Here is a 25,907-nt window from a genome sequence, read left to right on the forward strand (position 1 = left end):
GCAAATTATTCTTTTAATACTCTTGTCATCATCTTTGTCAGTTTTCTCTCAGCCTTTCATCTTGTCAACAGTTTGTGAGTGATTTTCGCATTTATCTGGACTTTGTGATTTCCACGGGGTTTTTTGTAGTTCTTGAAATTTCACAGCAATGTATTCACATTGTGTCTGAATTGTATTAAATGTTTGCAGGATCTCCCAACCAGAAGGAAAATATAAAGATATCATGGTGAGAGATAGAGATCATTTAGGATATAAGGAGAGAAGCAGGGATCCCTGGGTGGCGCAGCGATTTAGTGCCTGCCTTTGGCCCAGGGTGCGATCCTGGAGACCCAGGATCGAATCCCACGTCGGGCTCCGGTGCATGGAGCCTGCTTCTCCCTCTGCCTGTGTCTCTGCCTCTCTCTCTCTCTCTGTGTGTGACTATCATTTATTTATTTATTAGTAAGTAAATAAATAAATAAATAAATAAATAAATAAATAAATAAATAAATAAAAAAGGAGAGAAGCATTGGAGTTATTATTATAAGTTTCCAGCTAATAAGTGACTATTCTCATTCTTTATTATTTCTATTTTCTCTTACAGACTCAGAACTTCAGAGAGTAAGGTGGTAAATAACCTGCTTTCTTTATTAATGTAAGTCCAAAAAAACCAAATATAACAACCACAGTATACACCGAGTTCTATAGGAGGAAGCTTGGAACAAGTGAATCTGTACCTGAAGAAGTCTGTATATTAAGCTAAGACTAAAAGATTGGGCAGGATTTAAACAAGGCAAGGACATTCCCAAATTGATGAGGGCAGAAAAATTTGTGGTACTTTTAGGGAATAGTGGGCAATCTGGTAAAGTTAGAGAGCATATGGATTGTGACCAGGATATAAACATGGATTTGGGATGGGGGTGAGTGGTTAGGAAGTGGCAAGAGCCAATGGAGAAAATAACTCTAATTGTGGTGTGAAGATTGAACTAGAAAGAGAAAATATTGGAAGCTAGAAGTCACATCAGCAAGCTATTTAATTATCCTATCAAACCTGAACCATCACTTACCTTTCTCTGTTCTTGACTTTTCTTCCTCCTTCCTTCCATCTCTCTTTTTTCCTCCCCACCCCCATGTCCCACCTACTTCTATGTATAACTCGGAGCCTTTCAACTCTAAACATCCCGTAGGCACACAAGGCCCAGGGAATGGTAGGAAGGAAGGAACAAAGGCTGCCAATAACCCCTCGGCCACCATGTGCAGGGTTTGAAGGGAGAAGGAAGCAGAGTTTCAAGGAGCATCTATATTCCAAAATCTACCCTGGCCCTTGACATATCTTATTTCACGTAATCTGCACAAGCCTATGAGGTAGGGAGTCTTAATTTCATTGTTACAGGTGAATAAACTGTGGTTGTGTTGGGAACCAGGAATTCCCATCCTGCTCCACTTGTCACCAATCCATGCTATTTCCACCGCATCTGTACTAAGCAGTGAAGAAAGGATGGGCAAGATGAGAACTCTGGTGAGAATGACAGTGGGAAAGAGCAATTTAGCCTGTAAAAATTACATGTACATGACCTTCCTAGTCACAAGGTCCTTACTAAGTTACTGTTCCTCTTGATTTCTGGGGTGTTGTTGTTGTTATTGTTTTCACAAGCCACTCAGATTAGTCTGAGTCAGGTGTCTGAATCCGCTCCCTCCATGGGATTTCTCAAGAAACTACCCCCAAAGTCCACATATTGAAAGCATGACCGCTTGCCAATTCCTTACCCATCCCAGGCTTATACTGTTGTCAGACTCAGGCAATCTTTCAAGAAGCAGAGCATCCTGAACTAGGTTCCTAGGGTGAAAATTTTGGAATTTTGGAAGGAAGTCAGAATAATACATTATATTTAAATTCATGAATTAATCCATTCAATAAATATTCTGAGTGCCTAAAATGGGCCTGGCATGACATTAAACAATGGGGATAGAACAATTATAAAACAGTCATGATTTCTTTATTTGTGGTGCTTGTGTTTGGGTAGAAAAATGACATCCCAAGGCAATATAGTAATAAATGATAATGGGAAGGAGCGAAGGGGAGGAGTTGGCCATCCTAACTTGAGAGAACTTGAGCAGTTAGAATGTGTTTCTACCTTCAGTTTTCCATTTCAGAAACACCCTCCCTAAGCATTCATATATTATAGGAACTGCTTGAAAAGTCCCCATCTATTTGCTGTTCAAGGTCAAAGAGAATCAAGTCATCTACACTCAGGATTAAGTTAATTCCCTTCAATGTCATATAATTTTTTGAGCACTCACTATGTGAATGATCTCAAATACGGAACTGAGGTTATGTTGGTCAAAGCCACAATTATTGAATTTCAAGCAGTTATTTGACATGGAAATAACACAATATGGAAAAAGTAATAACTTCTTGCATCCTGTTTCCAAGAGAGCAGAGGGAGAGAGGCTTTCTGCTTGTGGCCATAAAGAAATAGCAGAGAGCCAAGTACATTATAACTCCTCAAGAATTTATCTCTATTAGGAAATTTAGACACAACACCAAGTAAACATTATTCTTCATTTTCATTAAGAAAAGCAGAGCAAGGTATCCTACCGTGCTAATGGGAAGATATATGTTTGCTCCTGACACCCAGGAAATGTTCCAGCATCAGTAATATCTGTTGAAAGTAGAAATTGAATGCCTTATTTGCCCTAGATAGTATTTCTTTTGAATTGAAGAGACTGAAGTATTGTCTACAAGGCCCTACCTAGTGTGTACCCCCAGTGCTTATCGTTAGCTCACCCTCTATTCTTGTTCTCTTGTTTGCCTGATTTCAGCACCCCAGGCCTCATCTTCACTGTCCTCAAATATACCAAATCATGCTCCTGCCTCAGGCTTTTTTTCACTTGCTACTCCTCCTGCCTGGAACTATCCTCCCCAAACTATCCGCATGGCTTATTTTCCAATTTGTCAGACCTTTGTGCAAAAGTCACCTTGTCAGGGAGGCCTTGCTGGTCCCATTACATAAGCTGCAATCCCTTTCCCAAGCTTTTCCAGCTTTATTTTCCTCCTTAGCACTTGATCAGTATCTAACATGTTATTTACCTTGTTTATAATCAGTCTCCCTGCTAAAAATAGGCTCTACAAAGGCAGGGATTTTGCCTGTTTTGTTCACTGCTGTATCCTCACGAGCCAGAACAGAGTTTGGCACATAGCATACACTCATTAAATATTTGTTGAGGGAATGAATAAATACCATAGCCAGCTCCAGCTGGGAAAAGGCCATGGTGAAAGCACTTCCAGCTTAGTGTGAAACCATCTGAAAATAATGGTTTCAATAGCTGTGAACACCTCCTTGATAAAGAACTACTGGCCTCCTCAGTATTCTTCAAACATGCCAGCTAATAAACCTTTTTTTGAAGCCAGTCTGGAATATGAGTAATGTTATGTCCAGTTTACACCAATAAACAACCCATTATTATGAAGGATATTTGTGTAAGAACATGAATATTTGTCCAACCAGTTCAAAATAAAACTATTCTATATAGCCCTTCAATTATGACTAGCATAAAATATAAATCACCCAACTAGTGCAACTCTCCTAAGATCCTAATGAGCTCCACACACTGGGGGTTGGTATTTTTTAGTAGCAATTCCAGGCGGAAAAAGCACATTTGCAGTGAAGCATTAAATTGGCTATAAAGCAAAGGTAGTTATGGCACCTCTCAGTGAAATAAGATGATGCAATTATTGCGAGCACACAGCTTCATCAGGAACAACAGCCATTCTTATAAACATTTGATTTACGCTGTTATGAACAAACACATAAATAGAAAACATAAATCTATGACTTTCGAATGGACTCATATATCTAATAAAAAGGTGTTATCATTCAATGTTCGATGTCCATTTAGGGCTTGGCTTCCCTTGTAGCTAGTTTAAGAATAGTTGCTTGAGGTTATAAGGACCGTGCACTTAAAAAAGTACAAATGCAAAAAAAAAAAAAAAAATACAAATGCAATGATATTTCCAGCCATCAGTGATCTTTCCTCTGGGTTAGTGTAAGCAGAGAAGAATACAATCAATCCACCAGGTGTTCCCCCAAATAACTGCTCCATTTATTGGCTTTTAAAGCCAACATATTGGGTATAAATTCCATTAATAGAGACAAATCCTTTCTTGCACAATTAAGCATCAAATTTCTAAGCAAATATCCTGAGAAGAGTAACATGTAAGTGCACCAAAGTAATGCCTGGTAGCAACTCTTTTCCTCAGAAAATCTTTTGCTAGTATAGAGAATGTAAGGAGTTCTTCATTCTTTCTTCTTACTTTTACTCTCCTTTAATGTCTTGGTAGTGGGTGTTAGGAAAACAAAAATACAGCTTGTTCTGTTGTCAAAAGAAGTTGAAGAATAAAATCAACCACTGTGAACCTTTCAGATATGTGATCCTGGCTGCGGGTGGAAATGAATTGATGGAAGATAAGAGACGGGAAAGTCGAACAAGATCATAAATATAAGAATACCTTGTGAAGCATAAATACAAATGTGGGGGAGTTTCTAAAACACATTAGATAATTAAATATTATATGTTTTAATATTTTAAATATTAAAGAAGAGATTTGGGAAGCTAATGATAAACTTCATTAATTTTATTTATTTTTAATTTATGAGATCATTCCCTTTGTCTAAGTGCCCTAAAACTTTTTATTTCCTGTATGGCCAGTAGACTGTATCTGAAATGATAAAATGGCCTGTTTGGACATGCTTTCAGCTAAGATTTCAGCTTAAGATTCTGTTTGCTAGAAAGATGCCCAAACAAGATGACCACATAGAGCAGTTTCTCCCTTGTCCTGACCGCCACTCCCTGGCACTGTAGTCAATTAACTTCTGTCTCTTAAAAAAAATTTTTTTAAAAGATAACCACATATGAGAAGCACCATACTCTTTGACATTATACATCACCAGAATTAAGGATTGAGTTGGCTAAACTGCTAACATGAGAGGTACCTTACATTGTCTCTTACCTGTCTTTCTGTCCCTTCCTCTCTTTATCTGAAACCATCAACTGTGACCATCTCTCAATCATTTCATTGCTCCAGTGTGGCTATGTAGAAAGAACATGAGAGTCCCCTCCTCATGCCCAGCCCCACCTGTGTATAACTCAACAACCAAACAAGTTATTTGTCCTTCCCTGGGTTCTGTCTCTCTTCCATAAAGTAAAAGTTTTGCTTTCATAGCCTACCAGAGAGAAAAACAACCAATTGTTCTATACCCTGCTTGCTTAGAATAGAAAACTGTCAGATTTACAAGAATGAGTCTGGAAATTTAGAAAATCATTTTTCAGAAATCTGTCTCATTGTAAATCTTCCTGAGGCACTCTATGAAGTAAAGTAGTGCAAGACATATATGAAAATAAAAACGAGCACATTCCCATTTATATGTTTTACATAATGTAGGCAGAGAATTGGAGAATAAACGTTAAAGAGCTGATAGTTTATTACTCCTTAATAGGACACTGTGACAAAATCAAGAAAGTCATTGAAATGAGGTAATTTCTGCCAAATGAAACAAATCAAAATTGTTAACTTGAAGTCAGTGTCCACAAACTTCACGGGTCATTTAGTAGTTTGTAACTGGGCATTGAAGATTGAGAATGTAAGTATGGGGCATTCAGGAGTGCTCAGTGCCCTCCCCTGACTTTCTTCATCCCAACATTCTCTGTGATGTAACATAAAAGCTGGAATAGTAGAACCAGTGAGGGGCCTTCAGAGGTCACCAGCTATGGTTAGTCAGCCATAACTTCTGGGTGAACCGGCATGAAAATTGGTGAGAGAGAGAAAGGAGCTGAATATGAATATGGTTCCTTTGGGCTATTCAGGAGGCAGAAAGGCTGTAAGTCCCAACAAATAGAAGTTGTACATCTACCTGCAGCTGCTTGTGGATTGCTCTGGGAGCCTTAGCCCAGTGGACTTGAATGACACCTGCATTGTAGTGGAATTGATCTCAGGATCAGGTGTGTGGAAAAGGCTGAAGGTTGTCTTCCCACCATATTTACTCCTCAACGCGGATGTCATTTTCTTGGCTCTAGAGAGCCTACCAGCCTAAGGTGCTTTCAGAAAACCATGGGCAGGTAAATAAAAATTAAAACTCACTGAAGGAAACATAATCTGATGGAGGAAGACTGCTATTGTTTGAATATCCCCCAAATTCAAAGGTTGAATACTAACTCCCAAAGGTTATGATGACATTAGGGGTTGGCCCTTTGGGAAGTGCTTAGGTCATGAATGGGATTAGTGTTCCTATAAAAGAGACACTACAGAGACCCCTTGCCTCCTTCCACAATGTTAGGACACAGTCAGAAGGCTCTGGCCAAGAACCTTGGAAGAGGACCTCACCAGAATACAACCACGCTGGCACCTGGATCACAGACTTCCAGCCCCCAGAACTGTGAGAGATAAGTTTCTGTTGTTTATAACTGTTTATACTCTGTCTGTAGTATTTTGTTATAACTATTTTGTTATAACCAAGCTAAACATCTAGAAAAGGTGAATCCCACTGAAGAATTGATAGAAAAGATATATGAGAGCTTTTCTTTTTTTAAAGGATTTTATTTATTTATTTATTTGACAGAGATAGCACAAGCAGGGAGAGTAGGAATAGACTCCCTGCTGAGCAGGGAGCCTGATGAGGGACTCGATCCCAGGACCCTTAACCCACTGAGCCACCCAGGTGCCTCACAAAAAAAGAAAGATTTTCTAAATTAAAATAAATTTCTTACTTTACATGTAGATAGATAATTAAGCAAGAGGATATTTGCTGATAGAAACTAAATTTGTATTCTAGGAAAGAAAGTGGAAAAAAATGTCCCAATATATAAAAAAGCCACAAAGGTAGGAAAATTATGAAGGAAATTATAAGATATGGGAAGGGCTGATGAAAGAGTAACAGAAGATCCATAATAGAAGAGAGAATAGATGGGAAGTAATAATTAAATTTAAAAAATAGATAAACAGTCTGGAGTTGGACTGAGATCAGGGCAACTTAGTCATTGAAGTTGTGCTGTCCATTTTCCATCCGGATGAAATATTGCAGTGTGGAGGTCTACTTCCACCTAGGATGGAATAAACAATCTCTACCCTCCCCCCACCCACACACACACTGATTACAACAAAAAACCTTGAATAGGATGCACAAGACAGCATCCTTGTGTCTACCCTCTACCCTCCCCCCGCCCCCACACACACTGATTACAACAAAAAACCTTGAATAGGATGCACAAGACAGCTATCTGAGAACTCTGAGAATCAGAAAATCTGAAAAGCAGGAAATCTGAAAGAAAAATAAGGAGATTAGGGAAAAAATCAAAATACCAAGAATACCAATATGGCAGATATTTTCCTGGATTTCTTTTCCCCTTCCTATGCCTCTAGGCATAGACCCTAGAGCACCCAGAATTATGGAACAGAGAGGGGGATACGAAAAATTCTGAAATTATTTTTCTGGCCTGAGGACTATGAAGTAGGTTGTAGGGGTCACTGCAAGACAGAGGCTCTGGGAGAAATCCCTGGGGTGACCCTACATTTTTCTTATCCAATCTTTGCTTCAGGCAAGTCTTAGTCATGAAGCTACATGCAGCAGCCAGTACCACACAAATACCTAAATACCTGAGAGAAAAATCTGAGAGACAAGATAAGGATTCCCTATTGTCCAGCCAGTGTACAGAAGGAAATCATTATTTTCCTTCCTCTCTTTTCTGCAGCTTTACCTCAACACACAGCCAGAGAAATTGCACAACGGCTGCTATGAAGCTAAAACCCCCACTTTTTTGTTCAGAGGACCAGGACAGGGGGCTATAGAGAGTTACATTGTCAGAGGTAGTCATGATGAGAAGATAATCAGAAAAGGAACTCCCCCCAAAATATTATAAGCTCTGGGCTCATCCTGGAGCTACATTTGTGGAACTGACCCATTTCCCCACTAAAAATGATAAAGACCAGATAGATGTACAGTTGAATTCTAATTTTTTTAAAGAGCTGATAAGAAAAACAAAAAGGAAATAAAAGAATTGCGATCAAAAAGAAAGATGTGTCTTATTAGAAAAATCAAGAAATCTGACAAATTATTAGAATCAATGAGAGTTCATCAAAGATTCTGGATATAAAATCAATTTTAAAATACCTATACACTAACAAAGACTTGGAAAATGTAATTTCTAAAAGACATAATATTTGTAACAAATAGCAACATGTATCATTTACCTGTTCATTCACTATATAAAGAATGGAATTAACAAAAGATCTCTAAGACATGTACAAAGAAATGTTTTAACCTTATTGAAAGACAATATAAAAGATATTTATAATCTGAAGGCCTTACTAGGTTCCTATACAGGAAGATTCATTATCATTACTTTTCCCCTAATTAATATGTATATTCAATTCAGATTGAATTCTAATCAAATTTGCACTGGGTTTTTTCATGGAATTTAGCAAGTTGATTTTTAAAGACTTTATTTATTCATGAGAGACACATAGAGAGAGGCAGAGACACAGGCAGAGGGAGAAGCAGGCTCCTCATGGAGAGCCTGATGTGGGACTTAATCCCAGGACCCCAGGATCATGACCTGAGCGAAGGCAGACACTCAAACACTGAGGCACCCAAGCATCCCTTAGCAAGCTGATTCTAAATATTCACAGAACAGCAAAGACCCAAGAATAGACCACACAGATTTGAAGAATAGTGAGATAGACTATGCCTACCAGCAATCAAAATTTATTATAAAGAAATAGTGATTTTAGAAGGGTGGTATGAGTACAGAGATAAACAATTAATAAAAACTAACAAGTAATTAATAAGACACACACATATATAGAAATGATGTGTTTAAGTATTTCAAAGAACTACAAATAATGGTGCTAAAAGAAAAGGTTATCCAAACATTAACAACAATCATCATTATATATTACCCCAACCACATGCTAAATGGATTAATAATTTGTGAAAAGCAATATTTAAAAATTTTTAAAGAACATAAAGATTATTGATTCAGAGTTTGAAACGACAGGAAAATCATAGGCAACAAAGGAAAGGAGTACCACATTGACTACATTAAAGCAAAAACTTCTGCAATCAAAAGCCACTATGAACAAAATGAAAAGACAAGTCACCAAGGACTAGAAGCTATTTGCTTGGTACACAATCAAAAATAAAACAAATATTATCCAGACTCTTGGGATCCCTGGGTGGCGCAGTGGTTTGGCGCCTGCCTTTGGCCTAGGGCGCGATCCTGGAGACCCGGGATCGAGTCCCACATCGGGCTCCCGGTGCATGGAGCCTGCTTCTCCCTCTGCCTGTGTCTCTGCCTCCCTCTCTCTCTCTCTGTAACTATCATAAATAAATAAAAATTAAAAAAAAATAAAACATTTAAAAAATATATATTATCCAGACTCCCCCCCCAAAAAAATAGTTTTTTCAAATTAACAAGAAGAAGGGGACAATACAACAGAACATGTAGAAATGAATAGGGAAGTCAGAGGAGGGAAAAACTAAATGCAACCTCAGGGAAATGCAACTTAAAACCAACATGGGATGTGACTTCTGACTGGTAACAATGAAAAGGGCTAAAAGTACCTGATGTAGAGCAGCAGGGCCACTCATATACTGAAATACTACTGATGGGAACACACACATTTATTTATTTATTTACTTACTTACTTATTTACTTATTAAGGAGAGAGCAAGCACAAGTGGAGGGACAGAGAGAGAGAGAGAATCTCGAGTGGACTCCCCACTGAGCACAGAGCCTGACCCAGGGCTTGATCCCACTATCCAGAGATTATAACCTGAGCCAAAACCAAGAATCAGATGCTTAACTGACTGAGCCACCCAGGTGCCCTGGGAATGTATATTTTTAACAGCAATTCTGACAGCAATTTAGCCATTTCTAGTAAAGCGGAAGAGGTATATCCCGATAGTCCAGCAATTCAACTCCTAGTAATATATCCTAAAGAAATGCTCATACTTATGCAGAAACAAACAAAAACCCCATGAGCAACAATGCACTTGGCAGCATCATCTGTAATGTTGTGAAATTGGATGCCCCAGAAATAGCCATCAAGAGTGCACTAGAAACCCTGGGAATGATGTCATCGATATGACAAAATAAGCATTTTCTACCATCTTCCCCCCCCCCAAAAAAAAAAACACCAGAGGGACTTTGTGTAAATCCAGGAGCCCAGTGGGAGAAGTCCCAGCCTGCTGTTGGAGCGGGAGAGAAAATCTGAGATTGGATACGTCAAAGAGGGTAAGAAATAGTTTTACTTTACCCACTTCACCACGCCCAGCAACCCTCACAGAGCACCGCTCATTTGGATGGAAGATCTTCAAGAAAATCATGACCATAATACTGATCCTATTGCTCAGCATTACCGAATGTCATTATTTAAAATAACCTCAAAGATCATTCTGTGGTTAGCTCACCTGGATGCAGTTATGAAATGTGCCCCTCTGGGCCGGGCACCGTGCTTAGGCTGTAATGGTAAACAAGTCCCAGACCCTGTCCTGAAAGTAACAGCTCGCCCCAGACTAAATAATGAAGCGATAAGCAAATGAATGGGGACACAGTGAGGAGGGCAGGTGTATTCTGGGGCAGGTGTCAGTGGGTGCAGCTGCTGGGGGTTACAGGCCTAACTCGCTCACAAGAACGCCCTTTCACATGTGCTGGGAAGACAGGATCCTAGAAGGAATGGTGAATTAAAGCCAGAAAGTAAGCAGGACTTTGCAAACTGTTAAACAATTTTCAACTTTATCCCGAGGGCAACATAAAACTTCAAGGGATCTTAATTAAACACTTAGTCCTATTTTTATTTTAGAAGATGGCCCTATCGGCAATGTTGGGAGGGATCACAGGGAATAAGGCTGCAAATTTGTAACCCAGGTAAAAAGAGGATGATGCTGGAAGTAGGAGATAACAGTAAGGACGGGACATCTTGGGGGGCAAAGACTTATAAGACCTGAAGAAGAGAGTGCTAGAAAGGTCAGAGGAGGGCCTGGGGGTGAGGGCACCGTGGAAGCGAGAGAGGAAGCGTTCCAGGAAGAATAGCGCACAGTACAGAATGTTTCCAAGAGCTCACATTAAATAATGATTGAATCGTGCTTAATGGATTTAGCAAGCAGGGTGGGTGGGTCACACTGGCAAGAGAAGGTGCAATGGAGTGAGTGGGGATAGAAGTCAGCTTGCTGTGGGATGAGGCGTCTGAGGGAGGGGGCTCTAAGTAGCAAGGTCACTTTTAGCCAGGAGAAAAAGTGGCTAGGTGCTAAATGCAAGGGGTGAGGTGCTGATTTGTAAGGGGCTAGGTGCTGATTGCAAGGGGCGAGGTACTGATTTGCAAGGGGCTAGGTGCTGATTTGCAAGGAGAGAGGCACTGATCTGCAAGGGGCTAGGTGCTGATTGCAAGGGGCAAGGTACTAATTTGCAAGGGACTAGGTGCTGATTGCAAGGGGCTAGGTGCTGATTTACAAAGGGCGAGGTACTGATTTGCGAGGAGCTAGGTGCTGATTTCCAAGGGGCTAGGTGCTGATTTGCAAGGGGCGAGGTGCTGATTGCAAGGGGCGAGGTACTGATTTGCGAAGAGCTAGGTCCTGACTTGCAAGGGGTGAGGCGCTGATTTGCAAGGCACTAGGTACTGATTGAAAGCTTGTAGTTTTTCAGGTAGATCCAGTTGATCGCTGCCTTTGTGCACGAGGAAACCAAGTCACAGGGAGGCAATAGGGAATATTCAGCTCTAAAGAGGCTAAACAAGGGACGCCCGGGTGGCTCAGTATTGAGCATCTGCCTTTGGCTCAGGGCATGATCCCAGGATATGGGATGGAGTCCCACATCGGGCTCCCCGCGTGGAGCCTGCTTCTCTCTCTGCCTGTGTCTCTGCCTCTCTCTGTGTCTCTCATGAATAAATAAACATAATCCTTAAAAAAAAAAAAGGCTCAATGATTAGTAAGTTGCATTGAAATATTAGTGGTCCTTTCTGATGCCTAAAACATTATTTGGACCAGTGAGTCAGTCAAGATTATTCAATAAGTACAAGAAAAACTTTTCTTATAAGGAGTTGTGACGCTAAGAAAGGAGAGAAAGCAAAATGAACCTGCAAAGGGGGTGCTGCCTGGAATCAAGGAGAAACGGTCTACAGCAATTTGATAGTTGTGAGAAGGCCAAGAGGTGCTTTCTGCCTTCAGAGACTTTGGGGAAAAACATCCCAAAGTGCCAGCAGGTGGGGACAATACTAAAAACGAAGGTGCTGGTCAGACTGCTAGCTTGTCTTCATCCCCAACCAAGGGAGTGACATATTAAAAGATTAGCTACGTGGTGCCACGTGAGTGTGTGCTAACAAGTGTGAAATGAGTTCCATATTTTCCCAGCAGGAAGAGCGTTCCTTTTCTTTAAAAAAAAAAAGAAAAGAAAAAAGAGAGAGAGAAAACACTGATTGTATTAGACTGAGTAATTACAAATATATTTTGGCTTTTTTCTCCTCATCCCCAATTGTCAAAATGTGGTTACTCTGTTTTTATAACTAATAACAAATAAATAAAAAGAAGGTGCAAATGCAATGAGGCACCCCCTCCCCAACACACTGTACCTCTAGAGATTAATTGAAATACATTTTAAGAGAAATTGTGGTCCTGCTGGTGTTTCTGATCTGTGCTATTAAGATGTGTGTAGACATGTATAGCATTTGTGCGATACATTTGCAAGCTACTTCACTTAGATTTGGCAAAAACTTTATCACAATTAGTGGGACACTGAAGACATATTTGCATGCTCAAAGCAGTTTTGTTTTGTTTTGTTTTGGATTTTTGTATAAAACTAAGTTGTAGTTTAAGAAGCATGTCCTTTGATTTGATTTTTGAAAAAAGTGGGAATGAATTTCGTTGGGTGTCGGCTTCCTCCTGGGCACGCACCTGGGCCTCTACCTACTTACTAATGGCTAGCCTCTGCAGACAGTCCACTCCTCGAGCCCGTGTCTTAGGGGAATCAGCTCTTGTGATTCTTTATTTTTTTTTTTAAGATTTTATTTATTTATTTATTTATTTATTTATTTATTTATTTATTTGAGACACAGACAGAGGCAGAGACACAGGCAGAGGGAGAAGCAGGCTCCACTCAGGGAGCCCGACATGGGACTCGATCCCAGGACCCCAGGGTCACACCCTGAGCTGAAGGCAGACACTCAACTGCTGAGCCACCCAGGGATCCCTCTTGTGGTTCTTATTAGGATTGCAAGATGCGCTTCAACATGCACCCAGGAACTGTGAAAAAAAGATTTATTCTCTACAGGTACCCAAGGGCCACATGGTGTGAGGGAGAGCAGAGGGGTGCCTTCCTTTTTTAGGGTACAAGGATGGGATGCCTTTGCTGAATTTAAAACTTAGGAGTTTTAAAACTCTTTGAATTTAAAATTTAAAACTTAATCCCAATCCCAGATTGAGATGTGGGAAGGGAAAAGCAGGATGGGGTGGGGGGGCTGGTGGTCACTACTGTGGTCCGTTTGCGAGGTTACCCAAGGGCTTTCTAAGAGGGGAGCTTCATGGGTTGGGGCCGCCTGGTTTCTTATCTAATTGTTTTATTAGTAGCTGTGTCCTAATAGTTGCCAATATGTTGATTCCAGATGGACGTTTTTGGAATGGATGCCTTGATTATCAAAAGCTAAATGTTAGGTGTTCACGTTATAGGGTATTTGTTGATGAGGGATTTGTGCATGTGTCTGTTTAGTTCTGCTCTTTGTTGTCTTGCCTAAATAGATCTTGCACAATTTAGTGGTGGGCATACTGGCCTTCTAAAAAGGTGAAAAGCTGAGGTTTCTAAATAGAGTTTTATTGGTGTGTGGTTTGATTGGATTTGTGGGTGTTTGGGGGCCTGTAGGTTGACTTTTGCTGAAATCAGTCTGTAGGTTTACAGGGATACCTCACCCAAGCCAATTTTGTGTAGCATTTTCAGAGAAAATGCGTTTCTAGAGCTACTCTAGTTGAATGATAAGAAGGGTCTGGTAAATGAGTGCCTGAAATGATATTATGTGTGAAAAGAAACTTACCAAATTTACACAAAACTAAGATTTTTTGTTTGTTTTGTTGTAAATATAAAAATGCACGTATAGAATATTAAAATTACTTTTATGGATTCGTGTCTGGTCTGGAGGGTCCGTGTCACAGGAAATAAAGGTGGGGTGTAATGGGGAGAACGTGTGCTCTGAAAACTTCTTTACCTAAAACGGAAGCTCCAACTGATATCTGGGCCAGCTGCTGTTCAGTTTTGCTTGATCAAACCCGGCAATTATGTGGAAATGGGGTAATGAGGCTACTACCAGCCAACTGGGGGACATTTATTACATCTGGTTTTTAAAGAAAGCAAAAGAATTCTACCAAAGCAGATTGGAGCTTACAGTATGGTTCCATTTTTTGCTACTTTAATAAATATTTTCGGTCCCTTCGTCTCCTCTGATCTTTCCGCTGAGCGCCTGCCTGCTTCATAAGCATTCACCAGCAGTGGAACCTGTACCATCCAGGGGGATAGGATGTTTTTAACTTGGAAACCTTTGTAGAAACAGACAGGACCCCCAAGAAATGATTTTCAGCTGGCTCACACTGTCAACGGCAGGTGGGAAATAGTCCTCTTCAACTCTTCACAATTGCCTCATCAGCAGGTGTCCCGTGTTTGTTTTCTTGCCAAGTCAGAGGCCTGAAAAACACGTTTCCTTAAAAAAAAATAAAGAAATAAAAATTAAGAAAATAAAAATTAAAAAAAAATTAGCCCTGGTGTTTAGTATCATCATCACTGTAACATTTGGTTTCTCTTTGTCACTTGAAGAAGGTAATTGTCTGGTATTCACAGCCCAGCATCTTGCTGAAATGTTAGCGCGGCTGCCCTGTGTCCATGAAGCACAGGCCTAGAGAGTTCAGGTGGAAGGTCTTTCTTGTTGGATTCCATTGGATGAATGCTTGAGGCTATGGGTTTTGAGGTGATTACTACAAAACCCATCTTCTAAACGACCTCATGTTCTGTTTAAATGTGCTTTAGATGTTCCATTGTGTGGAAGCCTAGGATCTCTGGAGGGGAGGGCCCAATCAAAGCAGTCTGATCCTATAGCATTTGATCAAGGGATTCATTACTTGTATTTAAAATTCCAGATAATTGAATGGAAAGGAAAACCTTGAACCATCTAGAAGTCAGCTGGCAGATGGGAGATTTGCACAGTGTCAAGAGGTTTCATGAGGAGAAACAGCTGTGATGGCCTTTTTCACAGCAGAGCTAATACCAGAAAAGTCCTACTCTATACAACGGGAGGTATTATTTCTAACATTCTGAAATATATTCCTTGGTTGGAATACCTGTGAGAGCCCCTTGTCGTACATTAAATGAATAGGGCGTTAGACATAATAACACTAATTAGAATAGTAATTCCTAATGCTTCTAAATTACTCCTAATATATCACACTGTTGTAAGCATTATATATATATTTAGCTTATTTAACTTGTACAACACAAAGTAGTTGCTAAGGTTACCTCATTTTTTTTTAATTGAAGTATAATGATGGGCACCTGGGTGGCTCAGTGGTTGAGCATCAGGTCGTGATCTGGGGTCCCAGAATCGAGTCCTACATTGGGCTCCCTGCAGGGAGCCTGCTTCTCCCTCTGCCTATGTCTCTGTCTCTCTCTGTGTGTCTCTTGTGAATAAATCAATAAAAAAAATTTTTTAAAGAAATTGAAATATAATGTACATATAGAAAAATGAGTTTGGATAAATGCATATAAGATACAGAACTGTCCTTACTCTCACGACATTTCCTCATGCCCTTTGTAGCAAAGCTCCCTTTCCTGAACCACGGCCAGAGACCACCACTCTCCTGATTTCTATCACCACCCTATAGTTTACCCTGTTCTAGAACTACATATAAGTGAAATCCCAAAGTGTGTGTTCTTTTGTGCCTGGCTTCTTTGACTCAGATTCATGCATTTTTGTAACATAAATGTCACATAACATAATAATATAAACATAACATAACAAGCCATTGTGTGTGTACTCCACCATCCATTTAACTCTTTTTTCTATTGATGGACATTTGTATTCTTTTCAGTTTCGAGCTATTCTGGATTAGAAGTATTAGGCCATAGGTAGGGTGCTTGTTTCATTTTATAGGAGACAACCAGGCTTCTTCCCAAAGTGCTTGTATCATTTAATATTCCCACCAACAATGTATGGGAATTCCAATCATTCCCCATTCTCGCCAACATTTGGTGTCCTCACCCTTTTTAAATATGTCCATGCTTATGGGTATATAGTGATATCTTGTTTTGCTTTGAATTTGAATGTCCCTGATGAATAGTGATGTTGACCATATTTTTGTTCACTTACTGACCGTTTGTCTTCTACTGCAAATCATCTGTTCTTAAAGTCCTTTGCCTATTTGCAACTGAAACTGTTTGTATTCTTATTATTGACTAGTAAGGGCTCTTTGTATATTGTGGTTACAAATCCATTGTCAGAAATAGGTATATATACACACACACACACACACACAGGATATATATATTTTTTTCCTGCTTGTGGCTTTGCTTTTCATTATTTTATTTTTATTTATATATTTATTTATTTTATTTTTTGCTTTTCATTATTTAACAGAGTATCTTACTGAGCAGAAGCTTTAAATTTTGATGAGGTCCAAATTGTCATTTTTTTTTTTCTTTCAGCTTGAATGTTTTCAGTGTGCTAGATAAGACAATTTTTTTCTACACCATGATAATGAAGAAAGTCTCCTATGTTTTCTTTTAGAAACCTTATAGATGTGACTTTTATATTTTGGCTTATGAGCCATCTTAACTTTTCCTTTTCTCAATATAGTATCAAGTGGGTGTTAAAGTTTTGTTTTTGTTTTTTTTCCCCACATAGAGATTCAGCTCTAGCACCATTTAATTTAGGGGGATAAAAAGTATGACTTTACCTTCCCCTATTGGAATTAATTGCCATAATGCCTTTGTCAAAAGTTAACTGACATTGTAACAATGGCATGGGTCTCCTTGTAGATTTTCTCTTCGCTTTCACTGAGCTCCATCTTTCTTTATTCTACACTGGCCCTTTTCTTTCATAACTTGAACACTGTAGTTCCACTGTCTTCTGGCTTACATTATTTCTGATGAGAAAGAGAGTTCATTCTTAGTGTTCTTCTCTTATATGAAATGTGTCTTTTTCTCTAGCTTCTGAAAATGTCCCCTTTATCTTTGATTTTTAGCAGTTTGACTGCTATGTACCTGGGTGTGGTTTTCATGATGTGTAATCTACTTGGGACTTGTCAAACGTCTGGGATCTTTGGGTTCATGATTCTCAACAAATTCAGAGAACTATGATCATTATTTTTCAAATATTTGTCTTCCCTTTGGTCCCTGTCTCCTCCCTTTATGGGACTCAAAATTCATATATGTAAGGCCACCTGATAATGTCCCACAGGTCTCTGAGTCTCCTTTTTATTGTATTGTATTGTATTGTATTGTATTGTATTGTATTGTATTTTGTGTTGTGTGTTGTGTTATGTTATTTTTTGTCCATGCTTCAGGTTGAATGCTTTCTATTAACCTGTTGGCAAGTTTCCTGATCCTTGATCCTCTGGTATCTCATGTACCAATGAAAGTATATTCAGGAAAATTTTCGAGTAATGTATTTTTTTCTTTGGATAACATCATTTGCTTTATAGTATTGATTTCCCTGAGATTCTCTATTATACCCACATTTTTAAACATTCTTAGATATTGTAGTAGCAGTTTTAAAGTCCTTGTGTACTAATTTCAACATCTGTGACATCTCTGTGTCTATGTCTATTGATTGTTTATTCTCATTATAGATGACATTCTTGTTAATTTGTGCCAAACATTTTCAATGATACAGTTTTGAAAGCGAATTTATCTTACTTAAGAGAGTACTGAGACTTATTGTGTCATATAGTTAATATATGGATGGATCCATTTTATCCGTATGGAAACTTGGTTTTTAGCTTGTTAGAGCATCTAAAGTATCCCTGACTCTAAGACTAGATGAACCCTAGTCAAATGGTAGGCTTTTCTGGGATAGCAGTGAAATGTCCAGGGTTTTCAGTGAAGTCTGCACTAATTCCAATCTCAATGTTTCCCAGAACAATATCTAGAACCTATATTCACCTCACAGTCCCCTATTAGCTGCTTTTTTCCAGATCTCATGGGATCTTGTTCTGTCTGACCTGACATAGTTGAGTATTCAGCCAAATATTCTAGGGGATCCCTCAGTGAGTTTATGTACCCAGCTCCATCTACTTTGAACTTGTGTCCTACAAATCTCACTCACCTTAGCATTCCCAAAACCCATCTCTTTATTTTGCACAATGAGACTATTGATGTCTGTTTGTTTTCCACTTAAAAATACTAGTTGGGAAAGTGTCTTCAAGCAGAGAGCTGGGATGAAATATTTCATGTGTCTTTCCATTACCCATAGACCACAGCATTCTGCTGTTGGTTGTCCAATGCCCCAAACAGATGTTATATACATTTTTCCATTATTATGGGATTGTTTGAGAGGATCTGATTATATTTAGAATCAGAAGTCATTTTATTTTGATTTCAAAGCTGAGTAAACTGAGACAAAGAGAGGTTTAAAAATTTGACAAACATCCTATAGCTTGACAGAGCCAGGATCTAAGTTCAGTCTGTCTGGCTCCAGAGTTGTGTCCTAATGAAAAGCCTGACAATAGTGTTTTGAGATTTATTTTTTCAGGGCTTCAATTTCCTGAAATGAAATTCATAAGAATAATGTTCTGTGCTAGGTCATGGGCAGGTATACCAAAAGCCTAGTGACAAAGAAATAGAACATGGTGTTATATTACCATGATGTCAGCAAGCAATAGCTTACTTTAGTCTCTTCTCCAGCAGAAAGTACAAAAGACAACAATACATAGTTTGGGTGTTTTGTTTTGTCTTGTTTTTTTCCTGACTTTGTGGCTTATTCAGTCCATGCAGCCTTACCGTAAGTACGTAAGATCTGAGGCCCCTCCATGAAAAACAGGAGACACTGAGGAGCAGCAGCTCAGTCATTTGTATCCTTGATGTCCCTTACCCTGTTTATTGGATCAGAAAAAATAGAAACCATTAGTGAAGGTAACTTCAGGAACGTTGATGACCTTTCTGTTAGTCTTTTATCCTAGTCCTTTATTGTCCTGGCTAATAGGTCCAGTCTCAAAATTTTACCAGAAAATACTTTCATGGGGCACCTGGGTGACTCAGTCGGTTTGGCATCCTACTCTGATTTTGGCTCAGGTCATGATCTTGGAGTCCTGCGATCAAACCCTACATCTGTGCTTAGTTCAGGGAGAAGTCAGCTTGAGAGTCTTTGCCTCTGCCCCTCCCCCTCACTTGCACTCTTGCTCACTCTCACTTGCTCTGTCTCTCAAATAAAGAAATAAATCTATAAAAAAGAAAAAATCCTTTTGTAATCAGTTTCTCCATAAACTTCAAATTAATTGGAGTTCTAGAATTTAAGCAGCCTTAGAGATATTTCTCACAAGATTACCAGGCTCATAAAAATTTCTAGTAGCATTGCTCATAATAACATTTTTGTTTCTTGTAATGAAGCACCATAGATAAAACAGGACAGAGTTTCTCCTATAAGGAGAAATTTAGATTTTGGCTTTGGCTTTGTTTTTAGACTCTGTGAGCTCAGGTTTTTATTACTAACTTGAATTTTACTTGATTTTGATTTAATAGTTATAAATCAATATATATTTGATACTAGATGTCCCAGAAGCTTCCCTCAGAAAGCAGAAAAATACTTCCATATGGTCTTTACAACCATCCAAGGTGATATGCATTATATCAGTTCTTTCTTAAGGGAAAAAACAGCAACCTTGGTATAATCCCAACTCTGAACACATATTATTCATATTTTTAACAGAAATGACTGTAGAATGATTAGAATTATAAACTAAGAAAGGACAAAAATTATTACTTGCAACAATATTTATGACATGTATGTTGGTGATGAGATCTTTTGCTAGCTTAATTCATTAGTTCCTTATGAAAGAAGGCAATATATAATGCTTTGAAGTTAGCTTTATGCCCTTGACTAAGGTTTTTTACTAATAGGAAATTGACTCCTTCTTCAAGTGCAAAAAACTAAACCTTTAAGTGAGATTAAATATAAAGAAGGTGTCTGCCTCCCCATACACTCTTCACTGGGAGCTTGGAGGACCCCACTTAGAAGCTGGAGACCACTACAGCCAAATATGGACTGTGTGACCTCAACACGACAGTTCCTTGAACTAGGAGTAACCATCCGACTTACAGTATCTAATTCTCTAACCAGCTAGCAATCAATCACATTCTCTACACTTAAACTAAAAAGTGCTATCAGGGAAGAAATAATATGTACAATTGATTTCAGTGGCACAGAAATTGGCCTGAGACAGTGACTTTAGTTATGTGTATGCCTGCCTCTCAGTAGAAAAAAGAGTTCTGCATATAGGTGGAGAAAGCACTTAGAGACAAGCAGAAGGTAAAGACCAAAAGCTCCGTAAAAGGTGGATAAAATTTTCTCATTTCTCAAGTCCTGGTTTTATAAATATAATTGTATTTCAGTCTTTATACCTTTGAAGTTGCCTGTGGGATCCCTGAAGTTATCTCCCTTCACTGAAACTAGCTTGGATAGCTAGATTTCTTGTAACAAATACTCCCTGGCTTAAGATGCTTAACTGCCAAGGTCCAATTTTCCTTAAAAAAAAAAAAAAATTAGAATGAACTGGCCTAAATTTTAAAAGTCTCTTTGGAAATGATTATCTCCCAAAGCAAAGGGTGGCCCATCCACTTACCTATTTAAGATCTGTGGCGCCTTTGAAAATTAATGAGCCAAGCTAATGAACCATGTTCAAGAAATAAGCAGCTATTTTGTATTACTGGGGTGATTAAGAAATCAGGACCAAGAGACTGATAATACTAAGTAGCTGTTGGTGCTTGAGAATCAGCATAATCAAATCAAACTCAATACACTAAAATGGAAATGGAATCTGCCCTTTGGTTTCTGGTAGCACTTGTTAATTACCTGTCCACACAAGTTATATTAAAATAGCAATAATTCTGTCTCTTATTCTTACTGTGACATGTATATAATCTTCACTAACAGGGCTTTTTATGTGTATCCTCATGACTCTATTAAGTTTAGATTTTGCTAAACATTAATGTACCAAAACAGAATTGGAAATTATTTATTTCCTTTACCTTACTAAACTTTCAAGCATTAGAAATAATCAGTGTAATTGGCTATTTGTATCAAAAGTACCTCCCCTGAGATTACCACATCAACTAGTTCTAAATCGAATATTATCTCTTGTTTATACAGCATTTTAAAGTGTTTCGGGTGCTGTCCCCTGCATCTCATTTCGTCCTCAGTAGTAGACTGTTTTGCAGATGAAGAGCTAAAGACCAGAGAAGTCTAGTTACCTGTGGGCAGCAAGCCCCAAATTACCACAATAAAATGGTCTAAATAACACAAATGTATAACTTTACCATTTGTGTAGCTGGTTAATCTAACACAGTCTTACTGGGCTAAAATGAAAATGTTGCCAGGGCTGCATTCCTTTCTGGAGCGTCAAAGACCATTATCTTTTTTTTTTCTGTAGGTTTTTGGCAGAATTCAGTTCCTTTTAATACTGAGCTGCTCTGACTCCCGCTGGCTGCCAGCTGAGGGCCTTTCCTGGTTTGTAGAGGCCAAGCACATACCTTGGCTCGTTCCTGGTTTTCCTTAGACCTCATCAATGCCAGTCACTATGCTTTCACACTGGTGCTCCCTCCCCCTTTGTCTATTGTCTCTGTAACCACAGTGTGGATGTATTTCTGATTTTAAGTGCCATTTTAGGTTATCCAGTTAATCCAGTTACCTGGATAATCCAGGCAACTCTTCCCATCCCAAGATCTTTAAGCTTAGTCACATCTTCAAAGTCCCCTGTGAGATGTAAGATAGAGCTTTCAGGATTAAAGCATGGATGTTCACATGGGCTCTGGGATTAGGACATGGAAATTTTTGGAGGGGCCATTATTCTGTCTACTATGTTCAGGGAAGGCTAATGCACGTCCCTGGGGTTTCCTCTCGAGCTCAAAAATTACAGTAGTTGGGGGATCCTTGGGTGGCTCAGCAGTTTAGTGCCTGCTTTTGTCCCAGGACGTGATCCTGGAGTCCCAGGATCGAGTCCTGTATCAGGTTCCCTGCATGGAGCCTGCTTCTCCCTCTGCCTGTGTCTCTGCCTCTCTCTCTCTATCTCTGTCTCTCTCATGAATAAATAAATGAAATCTTTTGGGAGTCCCTAAGTGGCTCAGTGGTTTAGTGCCTGCCACAGATATCTCTAATAACATAGGACTCGAGTAGCAGAGCTGCTTGTACTTCAGCCTCAGCCTACTAGAGCCTTTGCTTGTTCTGGACCTCACTGAAAACTAGCAGAGGTTGACTTTACCTAATAAATGGTCCTAACAGGACTCGAAAGTGCAACATCAAAAAGCCCTAGATGATTACCAGGCATTTTGTTGATCTCTTAATAGTAGGAGATCAGGTTGTAGCTAGCATCTTGTCCTTCACATTGCAGAGGATGTCTCGGCATACATTAGCTCACTGGGCATCTAACATCTTTACCAGTGTAGCAGCCTTCTGAGTTACTGTGAGATTTTATATGTGTGCTTTACCAGGGCATTCTGAAGAGTTACAGTAGGCCATAAAAACTCTGAATGAAAGTAATGTCTTACAGAATGTCCGACCTGCCCAGTTCGCATTCAATTGCATTCTACAGCGCATGGAAGAGTTAACACTGACCTGGAGATAGACCGTGAAGTATGCTGTTGGCTGTTAAGTAGAAAGACAACTTCCTTCTTATTCTTCCTGGTGAGTATGGGAAAAAATACATTTACAAATGAGTAGATCCAAACTATGTACTAGGGACTTCAATTGGCGCTGCTACTTGGTTAAGCGTGTGATAATACACTGACACAGGTCATGATCCATCCAGGTTTTGCAAGTGATGGACCAGTAAACTGAATGGAGGTCTGATTGAGAAAGCTCTCCTTGCATTCTTTAAGCCTTTTAGTGTGGTGGTAATGTCTGTAATTTTCCCTGAGATAAGTTATTACTTACTGGATTGGCAGGAGGAGGAAGGGCATATCTTCAGGGGATCTAGTTGGGCTCTCGAGCTTGGGTTTAAGGAGTCAAAGAACAAATATGTGAGTTCCGTTTTGAATATATACTTAGGAACTGGGGACATGGACCTAAAGAACCCACTGTGAGATGAATGTGATGACAGCTCCATTTATTACTGGACCTTGGTATGCCCCTATTCTAACGGGGTCAATGACGGTTCCCTGGTGTGGTTGATAGTATGGATCGTGTACCCAACAGCCTTCAAACGGTATAGGTGTTCCCTTTTCCCTGGTTTATTTTTACCTTTAATAAATGGCTGCAAGTGTCTTTTGGGGGAGTGCTGGAAGAATCAAGTATATACAGTACTATATATTTTTTTCATAGCATTGTAGGATCTTTCCTCATGAAGACCCAGTCTCTCCTTTAGTTGGTGGATTCTGGATTCAAGAAATGGTTCAGAGAGGAAACTGTTTAAGAGATCATGACTTGCCACTGGCTAGCTGACCTCAGTCTTCTACTCATGTGATCTTCCAGAGATGAGTATATGTGGTGTCAAGTCTAGCCTTGGTCTGACCCATACAACGGCACAGGCTCTGGACCAGTATAATCCAATAAAAACATAATGTGTAAAAAGAAACAGGTGAAATTCATTTTTAGCATATTTTATTTTATTTTATTTTATTTTATTTTATTTTTATTTAATCTCAAATATACACAGTATTGTCATTTCAATGTGTAATCAGTACTTTAAAAATAATGCATGTCACATTTTACATTCCTTCTTTCTTAGTAATTTTTTGAAATCTCTGTATCTTTTACTTCCAACACATCTCAGTTCCAGCTGGCCATGTTCAAGGGCTCAATAGCCCACATGTGACTGGAATACATGGGACAGAACAACTTTCGAGCAAAATTGTACCACAGAGTTGCCCTACCTTGAGTCAAGGGCACTTGGGTACCTCTACATTTGTCAGTTGGGAGGAAGTAAGGGGAAGTAGGTGTGAGACATCCAACATCCTTACATGTTGCTTGCAGAAGTGGCTCTCAGGAGTCAAAGGCAATTCGCTGAAAAGAAATAGAAGCCAATACCACAGGACTTGGAGCTGTTAGGGAATAGGTGTGTTGGCTGAAAAAGGAGGTCTGCTTGGGAGCCACATGGTGTCTACTACCCTAAGTTAATTAAAATCATTTCTGTTCCTTGAATCCAAAAATCCTAAGATGTAACAGAATATCTGAAATGTGGCTTTTTATCTCCTGCCCTTATTTTTTTTAATATTTTATTTATTTATGAGAGACACAGAGAGAGAGGCAGAGACACAGGCAGAGGGAGAAGCAGGCTCCCTGCAGGGGAGGGGTGGGCGCTGATGTGGGACTCGATCCCAGGACCCTGGGATCAAGCCCTGAGCCAAAGGCAAACTCTCAACTGCTGAGCCACCCAGGCAACCCATGCCTTTATTTTTAAGAAGCCTTCCCAATGTGAGCTCCCAGAATCACCTGGAAACTTGTCAGAATGAAACGAACGGGGGCCAGTAATCTCTGGTATAGCCAAACCTCCCTAGTGAATCCGATGTATGTTCAAAATAGAACCACTGAGTTAAATGCATGCTCCCTTGGGGAAGGCAGCCTCAGCCCTAGCACAGCAAAGGGAGCCTCAGGAAATACTGAGGTTTCTTGACCCCCTTATGAAAGGCTGGCAAGTGGCCTTTATGTACTTTACATGAGAGATCCAGAAGGATGGGATGGCCTTCATACCTGATGCATTCATAATTAAGGTAGCATAACTTGCTGCTTCTGTGTTGTAGAATGCTTGAGGCTAGTGTCCTATTTTCAGGGCTTAAAAAATGATTTTTGAGTTTTTACCTGATGTATTTCTGTGGGAAAGAGGAGCCCATTAGAACACCTGTTGGTGCAGTAGACCTAACACATAGTGTCAGAGAAACAAATGACAGCCAAAGACCCATGCCTAACTCCTCTGCCAAGCTGCCCTAGGCTGGCTAAGATTCATGGCCAGGTAGATCTGGAGCATTCGTGAAGTACTGATGAATTTGCTCTTGCGATGCAAGGCTCCTGGCTAAGTTGCAAAGAACAAACAAGTGAGCAGGAGATAAAATAAGTTCAGTGAGAGGCCAGACCCTGAAAAGTCCTCAAAACCAGAGGCAAGGGACCCAAGATACTTTGAAGACAGTCCTTAACTTCAAGCAAAGAGGATTTTATTTACTCGGTATGTTTTGGTCACATAGACATTAGTCACCAGGGGGTCTTGAGGATGGAGTCTGAGAAGCACCCCAGGAGAAGTCTAGCATGGTTGGCCTTCGCTTGACAGAGATCAGATGTAGAAGAGCAGATGCTGTGATCAGCGGGCAACTCTGTTGGGTAGCGTGGTCTTCCAGGTAATCTTGAACAAGTGTGTATTAATTTGTTTAGATTATAAACAAAAGTAAAATCATTTAAAGCATTATTACAGAAAATTTGGAAGCCTCTCCCACAGGAATGTCTGTGAAAGTAGCTAAATTCGAAAAACACCACTCTGAATGATTTTCTTTGCTTCCCCCCACACACATGCACTCTCTGAAAATTTAAGCATCCTTTATTGTGAAATTTGTCCTAGAATTACAAGATTAAGTTAATTTCCTTCTGCAGTCTCTAGTGTGAATGGTAAATTTCTTTTCTAATAAAGAAATACCCATAGATGAAAATGTGGCAACTTGATTATAACAACTAGGACAGAATAATGACAGAGTGCTTAGATACTGAATTTAAT

General features: G+C 39.5%; 2 long non-coding RNA genes across 6 annotated transcripts in view; one reads left to right on the plus strand and one right to left on the minus strand.

Annotated features, from left to right (window-relative positions):
• The first annotated feature begins 583 nt into the window (after positions 1-583).
• The window catches only part of LOC106557920, a 69,620-nt gene continuing 44,296 nt past the window's right edge, over positions 584-25,907 (plus strand). Inside the window, exons 1-6 of one of the 5 annotated variants that reach the window (XR_005355608.1) lie at positions 584-634; positions 6,315-6,413; positions 10,176-10,269; positions 15,144-15,300; positions 22,761-22,894; positions 25,387-25,536. This is a non-coding gene — a long non-coding RNA (uncharacterized LOC106557920). Of the gene's footprint in view, positions 635-5,730; positions 6,097-6,314; positions 6,414-10,175; positions 10,270-15,143; positions 15,301-22,760; positions 22,895-23,530; positions 23,781-25,386; positions 25,537-25,907 lie in introns of those variants that run through there. The other 4 variants (XR_005355607.1, XR_005355605.1, XR_005355606.1 and 1 more) reach the window with 4 other exon arrangements.
• LOC111092367 overlaps positions 14,187-25,907 on the minus strand; it is a 59,746-nt gene continuing 48,025 nt past the window's right edge. The window contains exons 3-5 of the long non-coding RNA XR_005355604.1: positions 22,826-22,891; positions 19,000-19,091; positions 14,187-14,710 (exon numbers count right to left, since the gene is read on the minus strand). This is a non-coding gene — a long non-coding RNA (uncharacterized LOC111092367). The remainder of the gene's footprint in view (positions 14,711-18,999; positions 19,092-22,825; positions 22,892-25,907) is intronic.

This window comes from Canis lupus, chromosome 2 (genome assembly GCF_011100685.1).
Source record: "Canis lupus familiaris isolate Mischka breed German Shepherd chromosome 2, alternate assembly UU_Cfam_GSD_1.0, whole genome shotgun sequence".
Taxonomy (NCBI): Eukaryota; Metazoa; Chordata; class Mammalia; order Carnivora; family Canidae; genus Canis; species Canis lupus.